This window comes from Chiloscyllium plagiosum, unplaced genomic scaffold (genome assembly GCF_037043375.1).
Source record: "Chiloscyllium plagiosum isolate Xiang-an unplaced genomic scaffold, Cpla_swu_hap1 HiC_scaffold_5, whole genome shotgun sequence".
Classification (NCBI taxonomy): Eukaryota; Metazoa; Chordata; class Chondrichthyes; order Orectolobiformes; family Hemiscylliidae; genus Chiloscyllium; species Chiloscyllium plagiosum.
This window is the reverse complement of record NW_028270143.1, coordinates 116189756-116215574: the sequence shown is the minus strand read 5'-3', so window position 1 is coordinate 116215574 and position 25819 is coordinate 116189756. Positions and strand designations below refer to the sequence as shown.

Sequence of the window (25819 nt, the reverse complement as noted above, 5' to 3'; positions counted from 1 at the left end):
GGTTCAATGCCCAGCTCTCCTCCCTTAATCTTAAGTAAACTCTTCTAAGCTTTTTCACAGCCAATCCCTCAAATTCTGACACCACATTCTCTACTCCCATTGGCTCAAACACAGGCAAGGCTATCAGTTTCGCTTCCTTGTATTCCTTACCACTCCCATTCCTTATGTGTCAGCCTTCAGAAATAACTCTCGCCTAAGCCACTTAAAACAGAACTCTGAAGCTCCCAATCTTACTGCTCATTCAATCTGCTCTCCTCAGCTTGATCCCAGTAAATTGTTTACTCCTTCCTAACATGCATCTGGATTTCATGATTTCATTTCACTCCCTACAGTGTGGAAACAGGCCCTTCGGCCCAACAAGTCCACACCGACCCTCCAAAGAGTAACCCACCCAGACCCATTCCCCCTAACTAATGCACCTAACTCTATGGGCAATTTAGCATGAGGAATTCACCTGACCTGCACGTCTTTGGACTGTGGGAGGAAACTGGAGCACCCGGATGAAACCCACGCAGACACTGGGAGAATGTGCAAACTCCACACAGACAGTCGCCCGAGGCTGGAATCGAACCCGGGTCCCAGGCGCTGTGACGCAGCAGTGCGAATCACTGAGCCACCGTGCTGGCCCCAGTGCTCACTGCCTTATGTTTATGGAGTGCAGTGCAGTATGCATGCAGCTCCCAGCTGGTTTAGTCATCTTCACGAGAGTTTGCTGAATTACATCAAGCATCGTATTGCCTTACTCTCTTCTTCCAAAGTTACTCATTACTCCAGGACTATCCATGAGTCTCCTCTCTAAAAGCGGCTATCTCCTTGCACCACTCCCTCCTACCTTTCTGCTTTGATTCCTAAAGTGTGAAAACTCCACACTTTATCTAAAGGACAAACTCCACACAGACAGTCACCTGAGGCTGGAATCGAACCCGGGTCCCTGGTTCTAAAGGACATGCTCATCAGCCACTCTAGGTTTTATAACATTTTCATCATCATTTCTACTGGCACTAGTCTAAATTCGTGCCATCTGGGCTGTCATAACCACTATGCTGTTCTGTGCCTACTGTTTTGTGGCAAGGCTCCATAGTTGACATTGGCTCCTTCATGCCAACATTTACCTTTTATCGACAGGTTGAGGTTTCAGAAACCATTCAGTCTAATGGAGAGTAATAGCCAAGGTTGTCTTTGTTCCCTAGACTGTAAACGCTGGAAGGCAGCCTACATTGCTCCACCCAGCTCTGATGTGGGAAGAGATGAGAGCGAGTCACATAAATGATCAATTGAGCTGCCACCTTGATTGCCACTGAGATAGGATGGCAATCCACAGGTTCTGCTCCAGCAGCTGACATAATTCAATCCCAGTGTCTTCAAATGCCAGTGTTAAGAGGCTGGCATGGGTCAGATGCCAGTGGCTATGGATATGGGGTGCATTTTGTTTATAAATTGGTTTCAATGTTTCTGAACTAAAACTTTTATCCCTGTATTCCCTGCCCATCTGTATATTTGTCAAGATATCTCTTAAAATGGAAGTGTATCAGCTTCACCACCACCACCTCTGACGGTGCATTCTAGGCACTTACCATGCCTTGTGTAAAAAAAACCTGCCTCTTGCATCTCCTTTAAACGTCCCCTTTTATCTTGAACCGAAATCCCCTTGAAATTGACATTTCTACCCTGGAGAGAAAGACTCTGACTAACCATTCTATGCACACCTTTCATAATTTTGTAAACTTCTATCGAGGGAATGGGAAGGGATACATGCTTAACCACCTTATCCACTAGTGTTGTCACTTTCAGGGAACTGTTGACCGGTAAGCCTAGATCCCTCTGTATGTTGATGCTTCTAAGGGTTCTGCCATTTACTGGATACTTCCCTCCTGGACTAGATCTCCCAAAATGCTTCACCCTTGCGTTTGTCTGGATTAAGTTCCATCTGCCATTTCTCCGCCCACATCCCTAACCTATTTATATCCTGCTGCATCCTGTGGTAATCCTCCTCATTGTCTGTAGCTCCCCAATCTTTACTAATCAGGCTACCTGTGTTCTCCTCCAAATAATTTATGTCTATTACAAACAGCATGGGGCCTAGCATTGATCCCTGCAGAACATTATTTGTCATCTATCTCCAGTCAGAAAAAACACCCAACACTATGGTCTGTCTTCTATGACTAAGCCAGTTCTGTATGTCTTACCAGCTCACCACAGATCCAATGTGACTTCAACTTTTGTATCAGCCTTGTCAAAGGCTTTGCTTTGTCAAAGGATCATTTATGTGATCAATTGCAATGTGTACAAGATGATTAGGGGGTTAGATAGGGTTGACAGTGTGAACCTTTTCCCACGTATGGAGTCGGGTATTACAAGGGGGTATAGCTTTAAATTAAGGGGGGGTAGATATAGGACTGAAGTTAGGGGTAGGTTCTTCACTCAGCGAGTCGTAAGTTCATGGAATGCCCTGCCAGTAGCAGTGGTGGACTCTCCCTCTTTATGGGCATTTAAGCGGGCATTGGATAGGTATATGGAGGATAGTGGGTTAGTATAGGTTAGGTGGGCTTGGATAGGCGCAACATCGAGGGCCAAAGGGCCTGTACTGCGCTGTATTCTTCTATGTTCTATATTGACACCATTTACCATGCTACCCTCATCAATCTTCTTTGTTGCTGTTTCAAAAACTTAATCAGACCCAACCTTCTCCGACCTTATCTATCCACATGCTTTTCAAAATACCCCCTAACAACACAGCCACTTTTATTTTGACATGCCCTAAAATATCAATATTCACGTCTCTGACTCCCCATCCACCATGTCACTCTCTTTAGTGAATAAAGAGAACATCTCTGGCAACCCCAGTGCTCTGTGGCTGAACGCTGCAATGACCCCTCCCACTCTGTCAAGGACATGCAGGTCCTGGGCCTCCTCCACCACCAAACCATTACTAGCCATTGCCTGGAGGAGGAACGCCTCATATTCCACCTTGGGACCCTGCAACCACACGGGATCAATGTGGATTTCAACAGCCCCCCACATTATCCCAGTCCCAAGCCTCCAACTCGGCACCACCCTCCAGACCTGTCCATCACTCACCCCTCTGACCTATCACCTACTCCCTCACCTTCATCCACCTATCGCTTTCTCAGCTACCTTTCCCCAAACCCCACCACCCTCCCTTTTATCTCTCAGTCCCCCTGACCCACAAGCCTCATTCCTGATGAAGGGCTTATGCCTGAAACATCAATTCTGCTGCTCCTCGGATGCTGCCTGACCTGCTGTGTTTTTTCAGGACTTCACTCGATTCTGATCTCCAGTATCTGCAGTCCTCACTTTCTCTCAGTCTCAGAGTCCTCCTTGGTCATATTACTTACTGACATACTGCTCTGGTTCCTGCTTCCCACCATACCAGTTGAAACCCTCCCAAGTTGTAGCAGATCTCCCTGCCAGGATATTGGTACCTCTCCAGTTCAGGTGCAACTCACTCTTCTTGTACTGGCCCTACCTCCTCCAGAAGACATCCCAATGATTCATATACCTAAAGCTCTCCCTTCTTTCACTTGCTCCTTAGCCAATTATTCAACTTTACTATCTTCCGATTTCGAGCTTCACTGGCATGTGGCATAGGAAGGAATCCAATATTACAAGCCTTTCTTTCTCTCTATGGGCTGGCTCACTCAAGAGCATCCTTGCCCGTGGCACCACTACCATTCACCAACACTTGGATGCTCCCTGCTGTTACAGTCTTGGAGATGTACAGCACAGAACCAGACCCTTTGGTCCAATCTGTCTATGCCGACCAGTTATTCCCGCCCCATTTGCCAGCACCCGGCCCATATCCCACCAAACCCTTCCTATTCATATACCCATCCAGATGCCTCTTAAATGTTGCAATTGTACTAGCCTCCACCACTTCCTCTGCCATCTCATTGTATTCATGTACCACCCTCTGTGTGAAAAGGTTACCCCTTGGAGCTCTTTTATATCTTTCCCCTCTCACCCTAAACCTATGCCCTCTAGTTCTGGACTCCCCAACACCAGGGAAGAGACTTTGTCTATTCATCCTATCTGTCCCTTCATGATTTTATAAACTTCTATAAGGTCACCCCTCAGCCTCCGATACTCCAGGGAAAACAGCCCCAGCCTGTTCAGCCTCTCCCTATAGCTCAAATCCTCCAACCCTGGCATCATCTTTGTAAATCTTTTCTGAACCCTTTCAAGTTTCACAGCATTCTTACGATAGGAAGGAGACCAGAATTGCATGCAATATTCCAAAAGTGGCCGAACCAATGTCCTGTACAACCTCAACATGACCTCCCAACTCATGTACTCAATTCTCTGACCAATAAAAGAAAACATACCAAACGCCACCTTCGCTAACCTATCTACCTGCAATTCTACTTTCAGGGAGCTATGAACCTGCACTCCAAGGTCTCTTTGTTCAGCAGTACTCCCTAGGACCTTACCATTAAGTGTATAAGTCCTGCTAAGATTTGCTTTCCCAAAATGCAGCACCTTGCCTTTATCTAAATTAAACTCCATCTGCCACTTCTCAGTCCATTGGCCCAGCTGGTCAAGATCCTGTTGTAATCTGAGGTAACCTTCTTCGCTGTCCACTACACCTCCAATTTTGGTGTCATTTGCAAATTTACTAACTGTACCTCTTATGCTCACATCCAAATCATTTATGTAAATGACAAAAGGTAGTGGACCCAGCACTGATCCTTGTGGCACTCCACTGGTCACAGGCCTCCAGTCTGAAAAACAATCCTCCATCACCACCCTCTGTCTTCTGCCTTTGAGCCAGTGCGGTATCCAAATGGCTAGTTCTCCCTATATTCCGTGAGATCCAACCTTGCTAACCAGTCTCCCATGGGGAAACCTTATCAAACATCTTACTGAAATCCAATAAGTGCATACTTGTTTGAGGGGGAAATGGTCACAGGGGACTCCTGTACTATTTGCCCAACTGTTCTCATCTTCCTAGTGGTCATCCAACTCTTGTCTGTCCATACAGCCCTTACTGGTGTTACCAGTTCACCAGAAGTGCTATCCATGACATTCTCAGCCTCATGGTTACTCCATAATAAGTCTAACCAAAGTTCCAGGCACTCCATGCGGTAAATCAGAAGCTGTAGCTGAACACACATCCGGTATATGTAGCCACCATGGAGACTTGAAGTGTCCATAATTTCCAAGGTATCAGAGGAGGAGTATTCCATGGGGTCAGAGAATTATAAAGAAACTGAATGTAAAACCTTATCCACTAGTCACCAAACTCAGGTCTCTCACTCCCACTTTCTATTCCTAGCAGGTTACAATTGCAAAAAATAAGTACCTTATCTCTCTCCGGGCACTACTCGCTCAATCTGCAAACCCGGCTTCCTGAGCAGCCAATTCTTTGCCCTTCTCAGTCCTGGTGACTGAGTCAACTTCTCCCAGAATCTTTCTCAGTCACTTCTCACCAGCACCCTCTGTTCAAAGGTAAAGTTGCCAAAGTCCTATTGTCTCATGAGTGAGAATTTCATCTTGACGTCTGAAACTCAGTTGGAAAATACAACCTGTTGCTACAGGTATTGAGAAAGGCCCTCAAGATTCTCTCAAACTTCCAGCCATAACCCATCTTGTTCAGGGTTTTGGAAGATTCCAGCCCAAGTTTTTGTGGACTTTTAAAATATTTATGATCTGTGTGTGTTGCAGCTTGGGTCAATATTTATTTCCCATCTTAGAAGACAGTTAAGAGTCAACCATATTGCTGTATAATAAAAACAGAAAGTGATGGAGAAACTTGACAGGTCTGGCAGCATCTGTGGAGAGAGAAACAAGTTAACATTTTGAGTCTGATACGACTCTTCAGAACCCAAGACAATGTTGCGGGTTGGGAGTTACACGTAGACCAGAGCAGGTGAGGTTGGCAAATTTCTATCCTGAAGGATGAGTGAATAAGAAGGGGTTTTATGCAAATGAACAGTCATTACACAGATACCCTTAAGCTATAAGTGGTTAGCACTGCTGCCTCTCAGTGCCAGGGACCCAGGTTGAGTTCCACCCTCGGATAACTGTGTGGTGTTTGCACCTTCTCCCCGTGTTTGCAAGGGTTTCAACCGGTTGTGTTACCAACTAGTTAAATGTGCTCCAGTTTCCTCCCATAGTCCAAAGATGTGCAGATTAGGTAGGTTGACCATGCTAAATTACGCGTAGTGTCCAGTGATGTATGGGTTAGGTGGTTTGAGCCATTGGAAATGCAGGGTGATAGCATAGGGGGTTGGGACTGGGTGGGATGCTGTTTGGAGGGTGGTGTGGACTTGGTGGGTCAAATGGCCTGTTTCCACAGTCAGGATTCTATATTGCTATTCTAGATTTTGTTTTTGTTGAATTCAAATTTCACAATTTACTACGATGGGATTAAACCCATGTCCCAGAACATTAGCCTAGGATATTGAATTCTAGACTTGTGACATTGTATACCGTGGCCTTCCCGATATAATATTGGACTTGTCTCAAGAGGGCACAGAATAGTTTATTGGACTTGATCCGTTACCCTCTGAGGCAGTACATTATTCTGATAGGGTGCTGTGATCCTGAGGATGTTCTGCCATCGGAGCAAAAGGAAATGTTTATTAATCACACTGTGTTTTGATGCATTTTACTAAACAAACATATTACTATGCAAGTATGCTCTCATCAATCAAGACCTCTATCAAGATAACCTATTCTTATTACAAAAATGCACTTTTGCATAAGCTCAGTGAATGAGACTTGAGGTAATTTTAATGATCAAGATTCCTATTTTGTTTTGCACTCATTGCTACATCACAGCGCATTTTGAGTATTCATTATTCAACCAAGGTATATTTTAAAGTAAATCAACTGGATGAATTCAAATTTGAATTGTGTGTGTTGCTGCTATATATCTCTGATTACATAGAGTGTGCCAGATCTGTAATGTATAATTAAAACAGTGTGCATATTAGCATTGGTTGCATTCTTTGACAAAAGATTAAATAACATTTGCTATAAATTAAGTGACAAGAGTGAAATACAGGACATTTAAAAAGGAAAACAGAAAACATTATATGGATTAACAGAAAATGCTATACATCAAAAGGCTGGATTATCTATCATGATTCCTTAAGTGTGAACTTCTTAATTTTATCCAAATAAAAGATAACCAAACAAGTCGAGCTGTGGGATTGCAGAGGACTTAAAGAAAAGTTTGTTTCAATGTATCCCACTGGTAACACTTAAATATTGCACCATAGGAACTAGGAGCAAATGCAGGCCGAATGATCCATCTCCCCTTCTCCTTTTATAACATTTTCCCCACAGTATCCACATATCCCGTAATTTCGTTGGTATCCAGAAATCTATCAATTTTGGTCTTAAAGCCTGTTGAGTGATTGGAATTCTCCATCCAAGAGGTCTGTGGAAACTTAAAAGGTTCACCTCCCTCTAAATGAAGAATCTGAGAATTGTTACAGCGCAGGAGGAGGCCATTTGGCCCATTGTGCCTGCTCCATCTCTTCAAATGATTTCACTATCTACCATCAGTCTCCTGCCTGTTCTCCATACCATTGAACACTATCTACTTCCAGCCTCCTGTCTGTTCTCCATATCATTGTACACTATTTTGATCTAAAAATGTCACCCAATGCCCTGTTGAATGCCTCAATTGAACCCTGCCTACACCTCATTTCCAAGCACTATACCCTAATTACTTGCTTTGTAAAAGTGTTCTTTCTCACATCATCCTTGCTTCTATTGCACATCACTGTAAATCGATACCATCTCATTCTTGTTTCTGTTACAAGTAGTAACAACTTTTCCCTATCAGTTTTCAATTCTTCCACATTCCAAGTCATCTGCAAACTTTGAAATGATTCCTACACACCAAGATCCAGACCATTCACTAATTTATATCAGGAAAAGCAAAAGTACCAATAGCAACCTCTTGGGAGGGCAATGGTTTACTGGTATGATCATTAGACTATTAATGCTGAAACTCAGCTAATGTTCTTGGGACCCAGGTTCAGATTGCACCAGATGATGGAATTTTAATTCAATAAGCACCTGGAATTAAGACCATGAAACCACTAATCAGAAAGACTAATCTGGCTGACTAATGTAAGCCCTTAACGGAAGGAAATCCTTATCTGATCTGGCCTACATATGACTCCAGACCCATAGCAATATGATTGACACTGAACTGCCCTCTGAAATGACCTAACAAAACCACCCAATTGAATAAACTATGAAATCTGAACAAAGAACTGAAACCAAATGGACCACCTGATATTTACCTAGGCATCAGAAACCAAAATGACACAAACAGCCCGGTCAACCTTGCAAAGTCCTCCTTTCTAACATCTGCCAAAATTGGGAGAGCGGTCTCTCAGACTAATTAAGCAACAGCCTGACATGGTCATACAGAATCATACCTTACAGACAATGTCCTGGACATCATTATCCCTGGATCTGTCCTATCTCACTGGCAGGACAGACCTAGCAGAGGTAGTGGCACAGTGGTATACAGTTGGGAACAAGTTGGCCTAGGAGTCTTTAATATTGACTCTGGACCCCATGAAGTCTCATGGTTTCAGGTTAAACATGGGCAGTAAAACAAGTTGCTGATTATCATGTACCATCCTCCCTCAGCTGATGAATCCATACTCCTCCATGTTCAACAATTGCCACATTATCATATATTCACTTTTTTAGCTGAATGTAATTATTTTTTCTTTGTTCTTTTATTTACTAGAATGGATGAGGTAAAGGATTATTGTTTACAGCAAATATATATTCCAGTGTGGAAGCAAGAAGTTAAGCCAGTTAATCAGAGAAATTAAGGATGACATCAATTGATGGAAAAAGAAATGCCATGTGGCAAAGTTGAGTGGTAAGCCTGAGAGTTGGGCAAGTTTTAAAAAGCAATAAAAGGTGACCAAAGAAATAATAGGATAAGATAAACTTTTAAGAGTGTTATGAAGGTGTAGAGGTACTGTACCTTTAAGAGAGTTGAAAAGTTTGCAAGGACAAAGCACAGAGTCCAGAACAAGGTAACAATGTAACACTTGGTCAAAACAGCAGCAGCTAGGTTGCCATGAAACAAAAACAACTTCAAATTTGGGTAATCAGTTTAAATTATGCCCCAAGATACCAAAATCCAATTAAATTTGAATTTAGTATTTTGATAATATTAAAACCAATGAAATGATCCAATGGTTTGGGGTATTACAACTGGACATTTTGAACAGCTAGGAAGAGAATTGCCAAAAGACCAACAAATGCAGGCTGCTAGCTCAGAGCTCTCTGAAAGATACCTGTCTGTGAACATCGAAACCGACCATGGGAAAATTTACAAAGGAGACTCGAGAAAGCTGACTGGTTTTGAAATGTGGTTTTTATTGCTAAATCTTAGTCGGGTTTTTTTTTAACCGTCTAGTAGAGTGAGGTAAAAGATAAGTTTAAGAGAAAGGAGTTGTAAATAGTTTTTGCTTGTAATATTCTCTGTTGGACTTAAAGAGTAAAGCTGTTAATTTTTACTTTAAATTGTGACCTCTAGAATAGTTCTTTGCCTCTCAAATTTTAACAGATCCATCAGGTGTTGTGTGATTTTTAAGTAATCTTAAGATAGACAGCAAGACCTTCTATAAAAGGATTAAAGCTTAAGTGAACATAGGCCTCTTAGCAAACAAGGCTGGTAAGTAATAATGGGGAACCAGGAATTGGCAGAGGAGTAGAATATTTACTTTGCATCAGTCTTCATAGTAGAAGACATAATAACATTCTAAAATTACTAAATCAAGTGATGAAAGGAGCAGATGAAATAAATATAATTATCAGTAGAGAAAAAGTGCTAGGGAAGCTAATAGGGTTAAAGACTGATAAGTCCTGACAGGGTAGATGTGGAGAGGTTGTTTTGTGGCAAAATCTAGTCTAGTCAAAGGGCATAATTTCAGAATAAAGGATCACACTTTTAAGACAGAGAATGAGGAAGAACTCCTTCTCTCAGAGGACAGTGAATTTAGAATTCCTTACTACAGAGGCCTGTCAGTTTGGGCTGTTAAACATATTCAATGCAGAGTTAAATTTTTATGGGGAAAAGTCAGATAAGTGGCTTTGAGGATTATCAGATCAGCCATGATCTCGCTGAATGGCCTTCTGCTACTTAATGATTTACGGTCTGACAAAATAAGTGACCTATTTAAACCTATAGGAGAAAGTGAGGTCTGCAGATGCTGGAGATCAGAGCTGGAAATGTGTTGCTGGAAAAGCGCAGCAGGTCAGGCAGCATCCAGGGAACAGGAGAATCAACGTTTCGGGCATAAGCCCTTCCTGAAGAAGGGCTTATGCCCGAAACGTCGATTCTCCTATTTAAACCTATAGCCATTATGCAGTTAGTACAGTCTTTATAAATTCCCATGCAGCCATGAGCATATAGCATGAAGGTCCCAGACCAAAACCCAATTGAGTGTGCTGGAAATCTGAACAAAAATGCTTCAAATATTCAGGTCTGGCAGCATCTAGAAAGAGAGAGAGACCACACAGAGTTAATGTTTCATGTTGTGACCGTTCGTGTGAAGTTCCCATTTGGTTTCAGATGGCAGAAAAGAACAACCACTTTATACCTGCATTTCTGTTTCTGAAGATTTAAATGATAGATGGGTTGCTTGAATTGTGGAAATTTTTAAAGCCCCTATAGCTTCTAAGCTGTGACATTATACTTCATTGTAAATCATAAAAGCAACACAAAATATAGGGAGCAAAGAGATTAAATTGGCAGTGGGATATTCCTGCATGGAGTATGATGGGAACCCATTTTTCTTTAAAACATCATACATATTTCTCCTGAAAATCCTTTCATGCACACTTCAAAATTCCTAAGCATCATAAGTTCAATGAAAGCTGTGAATCAAAATTCTTATGCCCATTCCCTGACACAAATGTGCCAAGGAATTCAATTATATTTCAGTTATTGATCATACAGAACCATTTCTGACTTTACAGATAATAAATTGTTCATGCATTTTTCGAAATTGCATACCATGATGATAAAATCTTGACTCTGAAATATATAAATTTACTTAAGTTACTGATTTTTAAGGAACAACATATTGGGATTCAATTTGCATTTTTGTGGTCTCTCCCATCAATGAGGACAGAAATATTTATGAAGCTTATTCCTCCAGCAAGTTAATTGTCAGCCACAAATTGTGGATTCAAAAACTATGTGACAAGACTGCAAAGCTTCTAACTGATCTACTTTTCTGGAATCATTTAGCTGTCTATCATTTCTTGCCTTTGCTGTTCTATACACAAGTCATTCTGTGTTATAGCTTCACTAACTTGAAATTTAATTTTCAGGTACGAGAGTGGCAAACATGCCAGACCATGAGATCGGGGGATTGTATTGGAGTATAATTTTGCTGATGGCACACAGCGTCTCAGGAGTGCTCTATTTTGAATGGCTATATCTGTTCAAAGTTAATCCCATTTAGCATGGTGGTAGCATCACAAAACACAAATAAGGGTTTTCACAAGGACCATGCAGTGGTCTCTGCTGCTGATACTGTCACAGACCCATGTATTTGTAGTAGGCAGATTGGTGAGGATGAGGCCAAGAATGTCTCTCCTTCTTGCTGGTTCCCTCACTGGCTGCCACAAACCCAAGCTCGCGGCTACAGTTATATTTCTTAGGATGATCAACTCAGTAGTGGTGCCGCCAAGCTTCCTTTGGTGAGTAAAAGCTGCACTGCTGTCACCCTCAGTAATTCCTCAAGTACAATTCAACATAGCATAACCAGGCACTTGAACCAAGGGCTGGTGCTATGCGGTGATCTGCTGGGATGGTTCCTTGCCCATGTTTGACTTGACACAATGAGACTATATGCGAATCAATGACTTTAATGTTGATGACCACTTCCACCCAAATATTTAACATTGTGCTGCCACCTCTGCTGGGTCAGTACTGCCAATGCAACAAAACAAATACGACACAGGTTTGGTGGTAGTGTCTGGAGCATTGCCTGTTTAGTATGATTTGCTGAGTATAGCATGTATGGTTGTTGTCTTATGAGACAGTTCTCCAAATTTTGTTCTAGTCTTGAGACTTTAGCAAGGAGGACTTTGCAGGTTGGACAGGACTGACTTTGCAATTGTTATTTCCAGCAGTTGGGGTGATGCCAGGTAGTCCATCTTGTTTCAATTCCTCATTGGATCAAACCACTACATAGGCTATTTCAGAGAGCAAATATAAGTTGACCACATTATTGTGGATTTTGAGTCATATGAATGTCAAACCAGGTAGAAATGACAGTTTTGCTTCCTTGAAAATTGGCAAAAACAGCCCTTGCGACCCAGCAAAAGTTCTTTTTACTAGCATCTGGAGTCTAATGCCAAAATTCAGAGCACAGTCTCTCAGGCTAGTCAAGCAACAGTCTGACATAGTCATACTCATGGAATCATACCTTACAGTTTTCTAGATACAACCACCATCCCTGGATATACAAAGAGGAAAACAGCATAGAAACAGGTCCTTTGGCCCTCCAAGCCTGCACTGACACATGCTCCTCTTCCATCCGAAAACTGTCTTCACTCACAGGATCCATATCCCTCTATTCCCTTCTTATTCATGTATCCGTCCAGGTACTTCTTGAATGCTGCAATTGTGTCTGCTTCCACCACCACCTTCTCTGGCAGCTTGTTCTAGGCACTCACCACCATTTGTGTGAAAAACATGCCCTACACAAGTCTTCTAAACATCCCCTTTGTATATTGAACCCAAGTCCTGTTCCAACTGCAGGACAGATCCAGCAGAGGTGAAGGCACAGGAGTTAACAATCAGGGAGTTGCCCTAAGAGTCCTCAACATTGACTCTGCATCTCAAGTAGTCTCTGGCTTCAGGTTAGACAGGCAAGGAAACCTCCTGCTGATTACCACTAACCTCCCTCAGACTGATGAATCAGTCCTCCTACATGTTGAACACTTAAAGGAAACGCTGGGAGTGACAAAGGTGCAAAATGTTCTCTGGGTGGGGACTTCAATGTCCACCAAAAGTGGCTTGGTAGCAGAACTCCAGATAGAGCTGGTTGGATCCTAAAGAACCTAACTAGAACAAATCTGTGGGAACCAAGTGGGGGTGGGGGGTAGGGCGGAGGTGTAAAAAAATCTCAAACTTCATTCGCATCAGTCTGCCAGCTGCAAATGCATCAGTCCATGACAGTATCGATAAGAGTGATCACTGCACAGTCCTTGTGGAGATGCAGTCCTGCCATCACATTGAGAATACTATCACCACACTAAATATCCTTCAAACCTGATCTAGTTACTTAAGACTGGACATCTATGAGATGCTGTTGACCATCAACAGCAGCCGAATTGTGACAACACAATCTGCAACCTCAACACCTGGCACATCCCTCATGATCATCAAGATCAATGCTGGCTTAATGGAGAGTGCAGAAGAAAATGCCAAGAGCAGCATCAGGCAAACATAAAAATTAAATATCAACTTGGTGAAGATACCAAACAGATTTACTTGCATGCCAAGCAGCAAGTGATAGAGCTAAGCGATCCTGTGACCAACAGGTCAGATTTAAGTTCTGCAGTCCTGCTACATCCAGTTGTAAATAGTAGTGGACAGTTAAACAAATCAATGGAGGCAGACACTCCACAAATATCCGTATCCTCAATGATGGAAGAGACCAACACTCAAGTGCAAAACATAAGGCCAAAGCATTCCAAGTGCTGAATGGATTGTCCATCTTGGCTTCCACCAAGTCTGTAGACAATTTGACTCACTCCATATGACATCAAAGAACAATTGGAGGCACTGGAAACAGCCAAGGCCAAGGCATCCAGACAACATTTCAGCAATAATACTCCAGAACTTGCAGCTCCTCTTGCTAAGGTATTCTAGTACAGCATCTATGCAACAATATGGAAAACTTTCCAGGCATGTCCTGCACACAAAAAGTAGGACAAACCCAACTCATCCAATTACTGCACCATGAGTCTCCACTCGATCATCATTAAAGTGATGGAAGATGTCAACAGTGCTATCATGCAGCATCTACTCAGCAATAACCTACTCACAGATGCCCAGTTTAGGTTCCATTAGGGCCACTCAGTTCCTGACCTCATTACAACCTTGGTTTAAATATGAACAAAAGAGCTGAATTCCAGTGGTAAAGGTGAGAGTGACAAGGCCACAGTTGAAGAAGGGTAACATTAAGGAGCCCCAGCAAAACTGGAATCAAAGGGAATCAGTGGCAAACACAGCTGTGTTTGGAACTGGAGGTCAGTCATCTCAGCTCTAGGACACCTGTGCAGGAGTTCCTCAGTGTAGTGCTCTTGGTGCTTTTAAGCTGCTTCATTAACAATCTTCCCTCCTTCGTAAGGTCAGAAGTTGGAATGTTTGATGGCGATTGCACAATGTTCAGCACCATTCATGACACTTCAGATACTGTCCAAATGCAGCAAGACCTGGACAATATCCAGGCTTGGGCTCAAATGTAACAATAACATTCTTCTGTCACAAATTCCAGGCAATGATCATCACCAATAAGAGCAAAAGCAACCGTCATCTCTTGACATTCACTGGTGTTACCATCACTGAATCCTCCTTGAACAAATCTTGGAGTTTACCATTGAAAAGAAACTGAACTGGACTCACTACCTAAATAGGAGAAAGTGAGGAATGCAGATGCTGGAGATCAGAGCTGAAAATGTGTTGCTGGAAAAGCGCAGCAGGTCAGGCAGCATCCAAGGAGCAGGAGAATCAACGTTTCGGGCACGAGCCCTTCTTCAGGTCCAAGTAGCAGGAGAATTGAAGTTTCTTCCTTGAAGAAGCTCTCTTCCTCCCTCATTTTCAGCTCTGATCTCCAGCATCTGCAGTCCTCACTTTCTCCTAGAAGATTTTAACCTATTGCGAATCCTCTTGCAAGGATGCCTTCCCTGAAGTTTTCTTCCTCCCTCTACAAGGGTTAAAACCTGAAGAAGGGCTCGTGCCCGAAACGTCGATTCTCCTGCTCCTTGGATGCTGGCTGACCTGCTGCGCTTTTCCAGCAACACATTTTCAGTTCACTACCTAAATACAATGGCTACAATAGCAAGTCAGAGGCTAGGAATACTGCAGCAAGTTACTTACCTCCTTACTCTCCAAAGCCAGAACTAGAGGGCATAAGTCTAGGGTGAGGGGGGGGGAAAGATATAAAAGGGACCTAAGGGGTGACTTTTTTCATAGAGGATGGTGAGTGTGTGGAATGAGCTGCCAAAAGTGGAGGAGCCTAGTACAATTACAGCATTTAAAAGGCATCTGGATGGGTATATGAATAGGAAGGGTTTACAGGGATATGGGACAAGTGCTGGCAAATGGGACTAGATTAGGTTAGGATATTGGGTCAGTATGGACAAATTGGACCAAAGTCTGTTTCTGTGCTGTACGTCTCTATGACTGAGCATCACCTCAATGTTGATACACAGGAAAGAACGATTGCTTAGCAGGTCAACCAGAATCAATTTACCAAGTGATCAGGACCATTCTCTCATGCAGTGAGAACCGTTCTTCCCTTTGAAATTTTTGTATCTGTCCAGGGCAAGATGAAAAGCTTCGACAGCACCTTTTTTTCTAGCTATTCTTATTTCTCAACAGCAGCTAAGCATGTAGTTATTTACATCAGGGGTGTTATTGAATAGTCTTCATTAGCCTGGATGAGTGCAGTTCCAATAACATTCCCAAAGCTTGGCCATCCAGAACAAAGCAGCTCACTTGTTTGGGACCTCATTCACCACCTTTGACATTGAATGTCATCACCACAAAAGTGCTGCCTCCAAGCTACATTATAGCAACTCATCAAGGCCCTTTTGACTGGGACATCGATCATTGATAAGATCAAAGGGTGCAGATACCACTTGTAATTTTCCCCTTCAAGTCACACACCAGCCTGACTTGGAGCTATATCACTGTTCCACTGTTGTCACCGGGCCTTTAAAAGCCTTAACTAAAACAGCACGGAGTGCATTAACAGTGGTTTACCTTCAAGGGCAACTGGGGATGGGCAACAAATGCTGATGCTTCACTGATATCCACATCATGTGAATAAATACAACTTTTGTTTAGCACGTTTCATTTAACCCCATCTGCTGACTGGTATGCCACTGAAAATGCTTCCTTCTTTCGGTTTCCCTCATCCCGTACTTATTTCCCGCTAATCCATTTACTGTGAAACTGTATGCATCCACCAGATTACAGCCTTACAATCTTAGGCATTGTGCAGTTTGTCCAAAGGTTTGGAGATGACTAACTACATAAATATTTGAGATCATCAATTGCTCCAAGTTGAACAAAAGTAATATATCAAGATAAACACGCATTTTGGCAGCAAGAGAAGACAATTCTATTCACAACGAAAACACTGTTCATAGATGTAAAATATTTTATTTGTAAATGCTGATCTAATCTGGTTGCACAAACTCCAAAACCCAATAACACTCTTTATACTTCAAAAAAAAGCTGCTTTTTTTCCCAACATTAGATACTATTATACAGGACAAAAAAAACTGTAGGACAAATACTGGTAGGATGTTGGAATATTATTGTACAAGAGAAAAAAAAATCCAAGAAACAAATTCATACAGCTATTTATCAAGAACTATGTACATTTGATTTCTTCTGCAAGGTAAAAAATACAACATGCCATATACATTACATTTTATGACCGTTTCATTGAATATAACAGTTTACTGATAATGTGCACACAAACTTCATTTGAACTTAATAATTGTGAAGTGTCAGTACCAGTTATTTCTTTTCTGTAAGTACAAAATAAAGCTAACCTGGTTCAAAATGCATATTTTAAACCTCTATAAGCCAACACAAAACAGTGTTTGTTTAAAGAAATGTAAACAAAACAATCCATACAAATAATATTTTTGTGCCTATTTTCTCATTTATTCCAAAACCCTATTGTCAAAAATCCTGCAGTGTTAGCATAATTACATCTCATAATTTTGCTTAAAAATAAAAACTATTCTTTGAGGCTACAACTCTTACATGATTTTGCTGAATATTTTATGTCAGCAATCCTCTACCTTTATATCTAGGTTTGCTAAAGGGGCTCCTTGTCACTACCTGGGTGTGGTTTTGAACCTAATTCACAGTTGGTTAAAATTATATGCCATGGAACCTGACTCAGGGGACTCCACTAAAAGCAAACAGCTGCAGCGTCAGGTAGCATTTGGTCATTTGTTTTTATACTGTTTATTCATCATTCTATTTACACTTTGTACAAAGTAACAGGATTTTATATCTGCAGGTAACAGCAGCAGCTTGGCTTTCTTCTACATTTATTTTTAAAAATAGCTTCATTCACTTATCCAATAAATACAAAAATGTTTCTCTTTTATCATACAGAAATCAAAAAACTACAATAAACTGACTCATGGAATCAAGTATTTTAAATGTTTTTTTTTTAGTGCAAGTTATTTCCCTTAGCTGTATCCCTAAGGAAGTCATCTCAGTACATTCCTTGTTCAGTGGTGTCTACTTTTTAATTATTTATTTATTTTTAAATTAGAGGGCCTGCCCCTTGCAAATAAGGCTGTGGCCAGCACTGTTGATCCTTCCTCTAGCTGGTGAATTCAGTCCTACATTCATAAGTGCCTATCCTACTTGAAAGCAGGTTAGCCATTGGTTCTTTTCCTAATAAAACCATTTCTCATTTTTAGTTAATACAGGACAGTAACTCCAGTGCTAGACCATTTAGTAATCTGCTTCCACCTGCATTATAATTGAACAGATGGGCAACTGGCGACTTAGCCAGTCTTTAGTTTATGCTTGTTACAGAATTCTGTGCTGCTGCTGGAGATGAGGAAAATCATTTGAGAGCTCCAGGCTTATTTCTTTATAAAAAAAACATGGTAAGCATCTTTTCCCAGGGACAAGCGAACCCCAGAAATATTGCAAGGAATGCTGTTAGTTCATCCATTTGCGGCAGTTTACAGCTCCACAGTGACATGGGATCTTGTGCTGGTCATCTTCAAAATCAAACTTGTAGTCATATGATAGCTGCAATAGAAAAGGCTTCTCATCAGTGACTGAGTTAGAAGAAACAGCTACAAAAGACTTAATAAAGCTGAAAAACACATTCCTTTGCAATTATAAACCAAGCCACTGTACAGATTTAGAATTAAGTAAGCAAATTCCAGCAGTGTGATGTTGATTCTAGCAAGTATTTCCATTAGAATGCTTACAATTAACAGAAAATTCACATCTACAACACTTTCTTCAGATTTCCAAGCATGAGTTTGAAGCAAAAAGGATGGCTAAAGGCCTCCTGACAATAACCAACTGTACTGTTATGTAACTTTTACATCATTAATGAAAAATGCAGTACCAAACATAGCACTTACTGTGAAATTGCTCACTGTTTCCTGAATATTACAGCACTAATTTTTTTTATTATATTTTAAAATATTGTTTGCAAGATGTGAGTTATGATGGCAAGGGCATATTTACTGCTTATCTCTTGCTTGCCTACCTATCTCCTTGAGTGTCTAGTGGGTTGCTTCCTTCTATGAGTGCAGTTCTTGTTGAGAAGGGCATGATATCTGAATGTGGTCACTATTACAATTCATCGTTGATTTAGAAAAATAGATCTCTTTCAGATCCTTGAAACATATTATTGGGTTCAGGTAGGTAGTTTACGTGAGTTAAAATGCTTATTTGGACAAAGTGAATGAGACAAAATGTTTCCCCCTGAACTAGAATGTGTTGTTCTAAGGGAATCAGTAGAGTCTCTAATTTAATAGAATTCTTGAAATAGCTGAATGATAAATTCCCTACAAATATACATTCCTGGGTGAATAAATTTATGCATTTATAGTCAGAAATAGACCAACCAACTGATTAGTATCTCAACTCCATTCACTCTTTGATCAAAATCTCTCAATAACCTTACCCAATAAAAATCTGCCCATCTTGCTCTCCAAAATTTCAAATGACCAGCATCCAAAACCTTCCTATAGGAGGTGGTGATTCTGGGATATTCACTATACACTTGGAAAAAGTGCTTTGTGATTTCATCCCTTAGTGCTGTATTTCTAATTTCAATATTATCTCCTCCAGTCATATTTTCCATCTCAAAGAAAATACAACAAAATACAAATTAGGAGCAAGAGTAGGCATTCAGCCTTCCAGTGTGCTCTATCCCATAACCCTTGTCAATCATGAATCTATCCAACTTAGCCTTAAAAATATTCAATGGTACCGCCTCCTCTACTCATGGGGAACAGAATGCCCAGCAACGTTCAGAATGAATTTCATCTCAAACCAGTTTTTGTACCTATCCTATTAAATCTAATTATCCTTTTAACAAGCATCATGAAATCACCACCTTGCATCAAATTTAAGGGAATACAAGTAACGATTTGCAGCTTGTTCTTGTAATTTAACCCTTTAAACATTCGTAGTATTTGGATGAGACATGGGCGGAGTGGGCAAAGCTGTTTAACCCTCAAGAATTTTAAAAAAAATCTACTTTTCCACATGATTTTATAAAACAGCAATCAGACCTCGAAGGACCGGCCAGTTAGATCTCAAACACATTGTAACAATAGAGACCACGGAACTGGTTACCTCATTTATAGTAAATTCTGTACCCTATGATCCTGCCACTAGCTACCTGATGAAGGAGCAGAGCTCCAAAAGCTCGTACTTCCAAATAAACCTGTTGGATTATAACCTGGTGTTGTGTGATTTTTCACTTTGTCTACCTCAGTCCAACACCCGAGTGCACCTCCATTATGGGGAACATTTTCAATATAAAGTGTGTCAAATGCTTTTCTAAAATTCAAAGTTTCACACAGAAAGAAATTGAGGAGTATGAAAGTTGAACAGAATTTGAGTACGACTGAAAAGAGAGACGTTTTGCTGAAGTCTTTCTGTTTGCACTTTATCAGGACAAATAGGGCGGCACGGTGGCTCACAGCACCAGGGACCCGGGTTCAATTCCAGCCTCGGGCGATTGTCTGTGTGGAGTTTGCACATTCTCCCCGTGCCTGCGTGGGTTTCCTCTGGGTGCTCCAGTTTCCTCCCACAGTCCAAAGATGTGCAGGTTAGGTGAATTGGTCATGCTAAATTGCCCGTAGAGTTAGGTGCATTAGTTAGGGGAATGGGTCTGGGTCTGGGTGGGTTACTCTTCGGAGGGTCAGTGTGGACTAGTTGGGCTGAAGGGCCTGTTTCCACACTGTAGGGAAGCTAAATACAGGAATGTAAAATTTCAAACAAGACAGGAGAAAAATGTATGCAGGTTTACCAAGATGAGTGTAAAATGAAAATTTTGGCCACATGTCTCTTTGCAGCAATATTGAAGGCTGAAAATTGTACACTGTTGAACGAGATTGAAAACTGTCTCATTAACAGCAAAACATGGTAACAAATGGAAAATGTTTCGAGGGATAGCATTTGGTTTGTTGACAATTGATTTGTTCTGTTCTTGTAGGTCATACTGATCATTAATACATATAATATTTTAAACTTTTTATTCCAGATGTTGATTAATTTAAAATACCAGCGATTTGAAGTCTCAGCCACAACATCTGAGCAGTGTTCTGGATTAAGAGTCCATTGACATATGTTATTCATGAACAAACTATTCAGAAGCAGGAGTAGACTACTCTCAGTCTGTTAAGTCAGCTCTAACATACAATATGATCATAAAAGCAAATATGATCATGGTTGATTCATCACTCCACATTACTGCTTATTCCTAATAAATTCTCCATGAGAATACGTTATCCATCTCTGCCTTAAAAAAAAAGATTAAAAGACTGTTTTCACCACTTCTCACAGCACCAGGGACCCAGGTATGATTCCAGTCTCAGGTGACTGTCTGCATGGAATTTGCACATTCTCGCATGTCTGCGCAGGTTTCCTCTAGAAGCTCTGGTTTCCTCCCACAGTCCAAAGACATACAGGTTCGGTAGATTGGCCATGATCAATATGGGGTATAGGAATAGGATGGGGCACATGGTCTGGGTGGGACACTCTTTGGAGGGTTGGTGCAGACCTAGTGGGAAAAATGGTCTCTTTACACAATGTAGGGATTCTAATGTTTTTTTTAAACCATCTTTTCTGGAAGAAAGTTTCAAACACTCATGACCCCCTTAGAGGAAGAAATTCCTTTTCTTGTTGTAAGTGGATGGCCTCTTGTTTTTAATCATCTGACCCCCAGTTCTAGATTCACCTACAAGAGGAAACATCGTCGCTCCATTCATCAGGTCAAGACTGCTCAGGATCTTATGTGCTTCAATTAATCTTTTAATCTTTAACTCTAGCAGATACAAGTTGACCTTGTTCAAACATTTCTCTGAAGATAACCAACTATTCCAGATATTTGTCCAGTAAAACTTCGCTGAACCACTTCACGCATTTCCATCCTTCCCAAAATAAGGAGACAATTCTGTGCACACAACTCCAGATGTGCTATCACCTGTGCAACTGAGAAGCATAACCTTGCTATTCAATTCCCCTTCCAATCACTGATAATATTCTATTAATGTTCTTAGTTATTTGATGTATGTGCGAACTAACTTTAGCAAGTCAAAAATTATGACATTCAGATCCTTCTGCATCTCAGAGCCTTGCAAGATCTCACCATTTAGAGAATATGCTGCTTTTTATTCTGCCTGCCAAAATTGATAATTTCACATTTTCCCACATTATATTCCATTTACCAGGTCTTTGCTCAAACTGAGAATCTCTCCCTCTCTGTAGCTCCCTTATGTTCTCTTCATAACTACTTCTTCTGCCCAACTTCATATCAATAAATTTAGCAGTCAAACTTGTAATTCCTTCATATAAATATTTCATATAAAATTGAAAAAAAGATGAGAACCCAACACTGGTCTCTGCGGTACACCATTTATCACAACTTGCCATAGAGAATATGGCCCATTTATGCCTACTTTGCTTTCTATTACAACATAGAACATCACAGTGCAGTACAGTCCCTTCGGCCCTTGATGTTGCGCTGACTTGTGAAACCAATTTAAAGCCAGTCTAACCTACACTATTCCATTATCATCCATATATTTATCCAATGACTATTTAAATGCCCTTAAAGTTGGCAAGTTCACTACTGTTTCAGGTGGGGCATTCTACATCCTTACTACTCTGAGTAAAGAGCCTACTGCTGACATCTGTCCTCTATCTACTACCTCTCAGTTTAAAGCTATGTCCTCTCTTGCTAGCCATCACCATCCGAGGAAATAGGCTCTAACTGTCCACCCTATTTAACCCTCTGATTATCTTGTATGCCTCTATTAAGTCACCTCTCAACCTTCTCTCTAACGAAAACAGCCTCAAGTCCCTCAATCTATCCTCATAAGGATTCCCTTCATATCAGGCAACATCCTGGTAAATAAATGGCCAGCTAATTTCCTATTCATGCCAACGTGTTACCCTTTACACTAGGAGCTTTTAGCTTCCACAATAACTTTTGATGGAGCTCCTAATCAAATGCCTTCTGGAAATCTAAATACATTATACCATCCACTGGCTCATACGTCATTCCCTGAAAGAAATCCAATAAATTGCTTAAATATGACTTTCCTTCCACAAGAACATGCTGAATCCCCTTAATTCCACTGATCTTTTCTAAGTGTCCTGCTATAATGTCATTAGTAATAGCTTCTAAGATCTTCTCTTGGGCTGGTGTTAACTTGCCTGTAGTTTACTACTTTTGGTCTCCCTCCCTTTTTGAATAAAGGAGTTGTATTTGATTTTTCACCTGAAGAGAATCATCTTCAAATTGAGGGAATTTTGAAAAGTTTAAACCAACACATCGACAATCTCACTAACCACCTTTTTTTTTTAAGACTCACCCCCACCCCTGGATCAAGTCCATTAAGATCAAAGGACTTGTCACAGGAGCTCCATCACTTCACACAATGCCACTTTCTTGGTAAACGTAACTTTCCTGTGAGTTCCTCCTTCCCTTCCATTTCCTGATTTGCAGCTATTTTTGTTACTTCTATTCTGTTCTGTGAAGAACAATGTTTCATCTTATGTTCAGATGGCAGTTAGGAAGGGAAATGCAATGTTCGTATATATTTCAAGAGGGCTAGAATACAAGAGAGGAGTTGTACTGCTAAGGCTGTATAAGGTTCTGGTCAGACTGAATTTGGAATACCGTAAGCAGTTTAGGGCCCCATATCAAAGAAAGGATGTGCTAGACTTGCAGGGGATTCAGAGGATGTCTGCAAGAATGATCCAGAGAATAATGGGGAACGGTTGAGCACTCTGAGTCCATATTTGCTGGTGTTTACTAGGATGAGGGGAAATCTTACTGGAACTTACAGAATGCCGAGAGGCCTGGATAGATGTGGAGATGATGTTTCCACTTGCAGGAGAGACCATGACCAGAGGGCTTGCCCTCAGAATAAAGGCAAGACCTTTAAGATCTACGGATGAGGAGGAATTTCTTCAGCCAGTGGTTGATGAATCTATAGAACCCACTGCCACAAAAGGTTGGGGAAGCCATTGAGTGTATTTAAGACAAATGATAGATAGATTCTTGATTAATAAGGGAATCAAGAGTCAGGGGAAAAGGCAGCAGCATGGGGGTTGAGAAATATATCAGCTATGATCAAATGGGACAGAAGACCCGAAGGCCTAATTCTGCTGCTAAGTGTAAATGATCTTATAGCGTCTGGATGGTGTGCGCTTGAAAGGCCTAATCTCACCAATGACGTGCTCTGCATGTATCAAATGGGGTTCAGCTAATCATTGAAAAAATTATATGCCAAATTACAGATTTAAATCAGAACTTGGTTCTTCTCTATTACCAACTACAATCACTCAGTAACAAGTACAAATGGTCTGATTTTATTTCGGGTAAGCATTAGTCAGGTTATACACAATACAGTATGAAACCATTTTAATGATGCAGTCTATTGACAAGATGGACCCACCTCCTCTCCTTTTTGAATCCTACGATTGGAGCTGATGATTATTTTATGTCCCTTCTCAAAGGTCACCACCTCAGCCACACAATTTGGTGCACAGGAATGATTAATATATCTGAGAGAGATTATAATGCACATCAGGTTACCAGAAATGACTTATGAACATGAAAGAAAATACAAAGTTCCTAAAGAGAGCGGGGAAAAAAAGAGAGGGGGGGGGGGGGAAAAGCGAGGGGGGGGGGGAAAAGCGAGGGGGGGGGGGGAAAGCGAGGGGGGGGGGGGAAAGCGAGGGGGGGGGGGAAAAGCGAGGGGGGGGGAGAAAAGCGAGGGGGGGGGAGAAAAGCGAGGGGGGGGGAGAAAAGCGAGGGGGGGGGAGAAAAGCGAGGGGGGGGGAGAAAAGCGAGGGGGGGGGAGAAAAGCGAGGGGGGGGGAGAAAAGCGAGGGGGGGGGAGAAAAGCGAGGGGGGGGGAAAGCGAGGGGGGGGGAAAGCGAGGGGGGGAAAGCGAGGGGGGGGGAAAGCGAGGGGGGGGGGAAAGCGAGGGGGGGGGAAAGCGAGGGGGGGGGGGAAAGCGAGGGGGGGGAAAAGCGAGGGGGGGGAAAAGCGAGGGGGGGGAAAAGCGAGGGGGGGGAAAAGCGAGGGGGGGGAAAAGCGAAGGGGGTGGAAAGCGAGGGATGGGGGAAGAGGGGGGGAAAAGAGGGGGGGAAGAGAGGGGGGGGAAAAGAGAGGGGGGGGGGAAGAGAGGGGGGGGAAAAGAGAGGGGGGGGGAAAGAGAGGGGGGGAAAAGAGAGGGGGGGGAAAGAGAGGGGGGGGGAAGAGAGGGGGGGGAAAGAGGGGGGGAAGAGAGGGGGGAAAGAGAGGGGGGGAAGAGAGGGGGGAAAGAGAGGGGGGAAAGAGAGGGGGGGAAAGAGAGGGGGGGAAAGAGAGGGGGGGAAAGAGAGGGGGGGAAAGAGAGGGGGGGAAAGAGAGGGGAGAAAGAGGGGGGGGAAAGAGAGGGGGGGGGAAAGAGAGGGGGGGGGAAAGAGAGGGGGGGGAAGAGAGGGGGGGGGAAAGAGAGGGGGGGGGAAAGAGAGGGGGGGGAAAGAGAGGGGGGGGAAAGAGGGGGGGAAAGAGAGGGGGGAAAGAGAGGGGGGAAAGAGAGGGGGGAAAGAGAGGGGGGAAAGAGAGGGGGGAAAAGAGAGGGGGGAAAAGAGAGGGGGGGGGAAAGAGGGGGGAAAGAGAGGGGGGGGGAAGAGAGGGGGGGGGAAAGAGAGAGGGAGAAAGATGGGGGGAAGAGAGCGGGCGGGGGAAAGAGAGCGGGAGGAGGGGGGAAGAGAGCGGGAGGGGGGGGAAGAGAGCGGGAGGGGGGGGAAGAGAGCGGGAGGGGGGGGAAGAGAGCGGGAGGGGGGGGAAGAGAGCGGGAGGGGGGGGGAAGAGAGCGGGAGGGGGGGGAAGAGAGCGGGAGGGGGGGGAAGAGAGCGGGAGGGGGGGGAAGAGAGCGGGGGGGGGGGAAGAGAGCGGGAGGGGGGGAAGAGAGCGGGAGGGGGGGGAAGAGAGCGGGGGGGGGGAAGAGAGCGGGAGGGGGGGGAAGAGAGCGGGAGGGGGGGGAAGAGAGCGGGAGGGGGGGGAAGAGAGCGGGAGGGGGGGGAAGAGAGCGGGAGGGGGGGGAAGAGAGCGGGAGGGGGGGGAAGAGAGCGGGAGGGGGGGGAAGAGAGCGGGAGGGGGGGGAAGAGAGCGGGAGGGGGGGGAAGAGAGCGGGAGGGGGGGGAAGAGAGCGGGAGGGGGGGGAAGAGAGCGGGAGGGGGGGGAAGAGAGCGGGAGGGGGGGGAAGAGAGCGGGAGGGGGGGGAAGAGAGCGGGAGGGGGGGGGAAGAGAGCGGGAGGGGGGGGAAGA

The 25819-nt window shown here is 43.0% G+C and overlaps 1 long non-coding RNA gene across 1 annotated transcript; it reads right to left on the bottom strand.

The window, feature by feature from the left end:
- Positions 1-16400: 16400 nt before the first annotated feature.
- LOC148150014 (uncharacterized) lies at positions 16401-24138 on the bottom strand. The gene is made up of 2 exons (XR_015757276.1): positions 23956-24138; positions 16401-18049 (listed from the first exon to the last, which is right to left on the bottom strand). It is a non-coding gene; the product is annotated as an uncharacterized LOC148150014 (long non-coding RNA).
- Positions 24139-25819: the final 1681 nt, after the last annotated feature.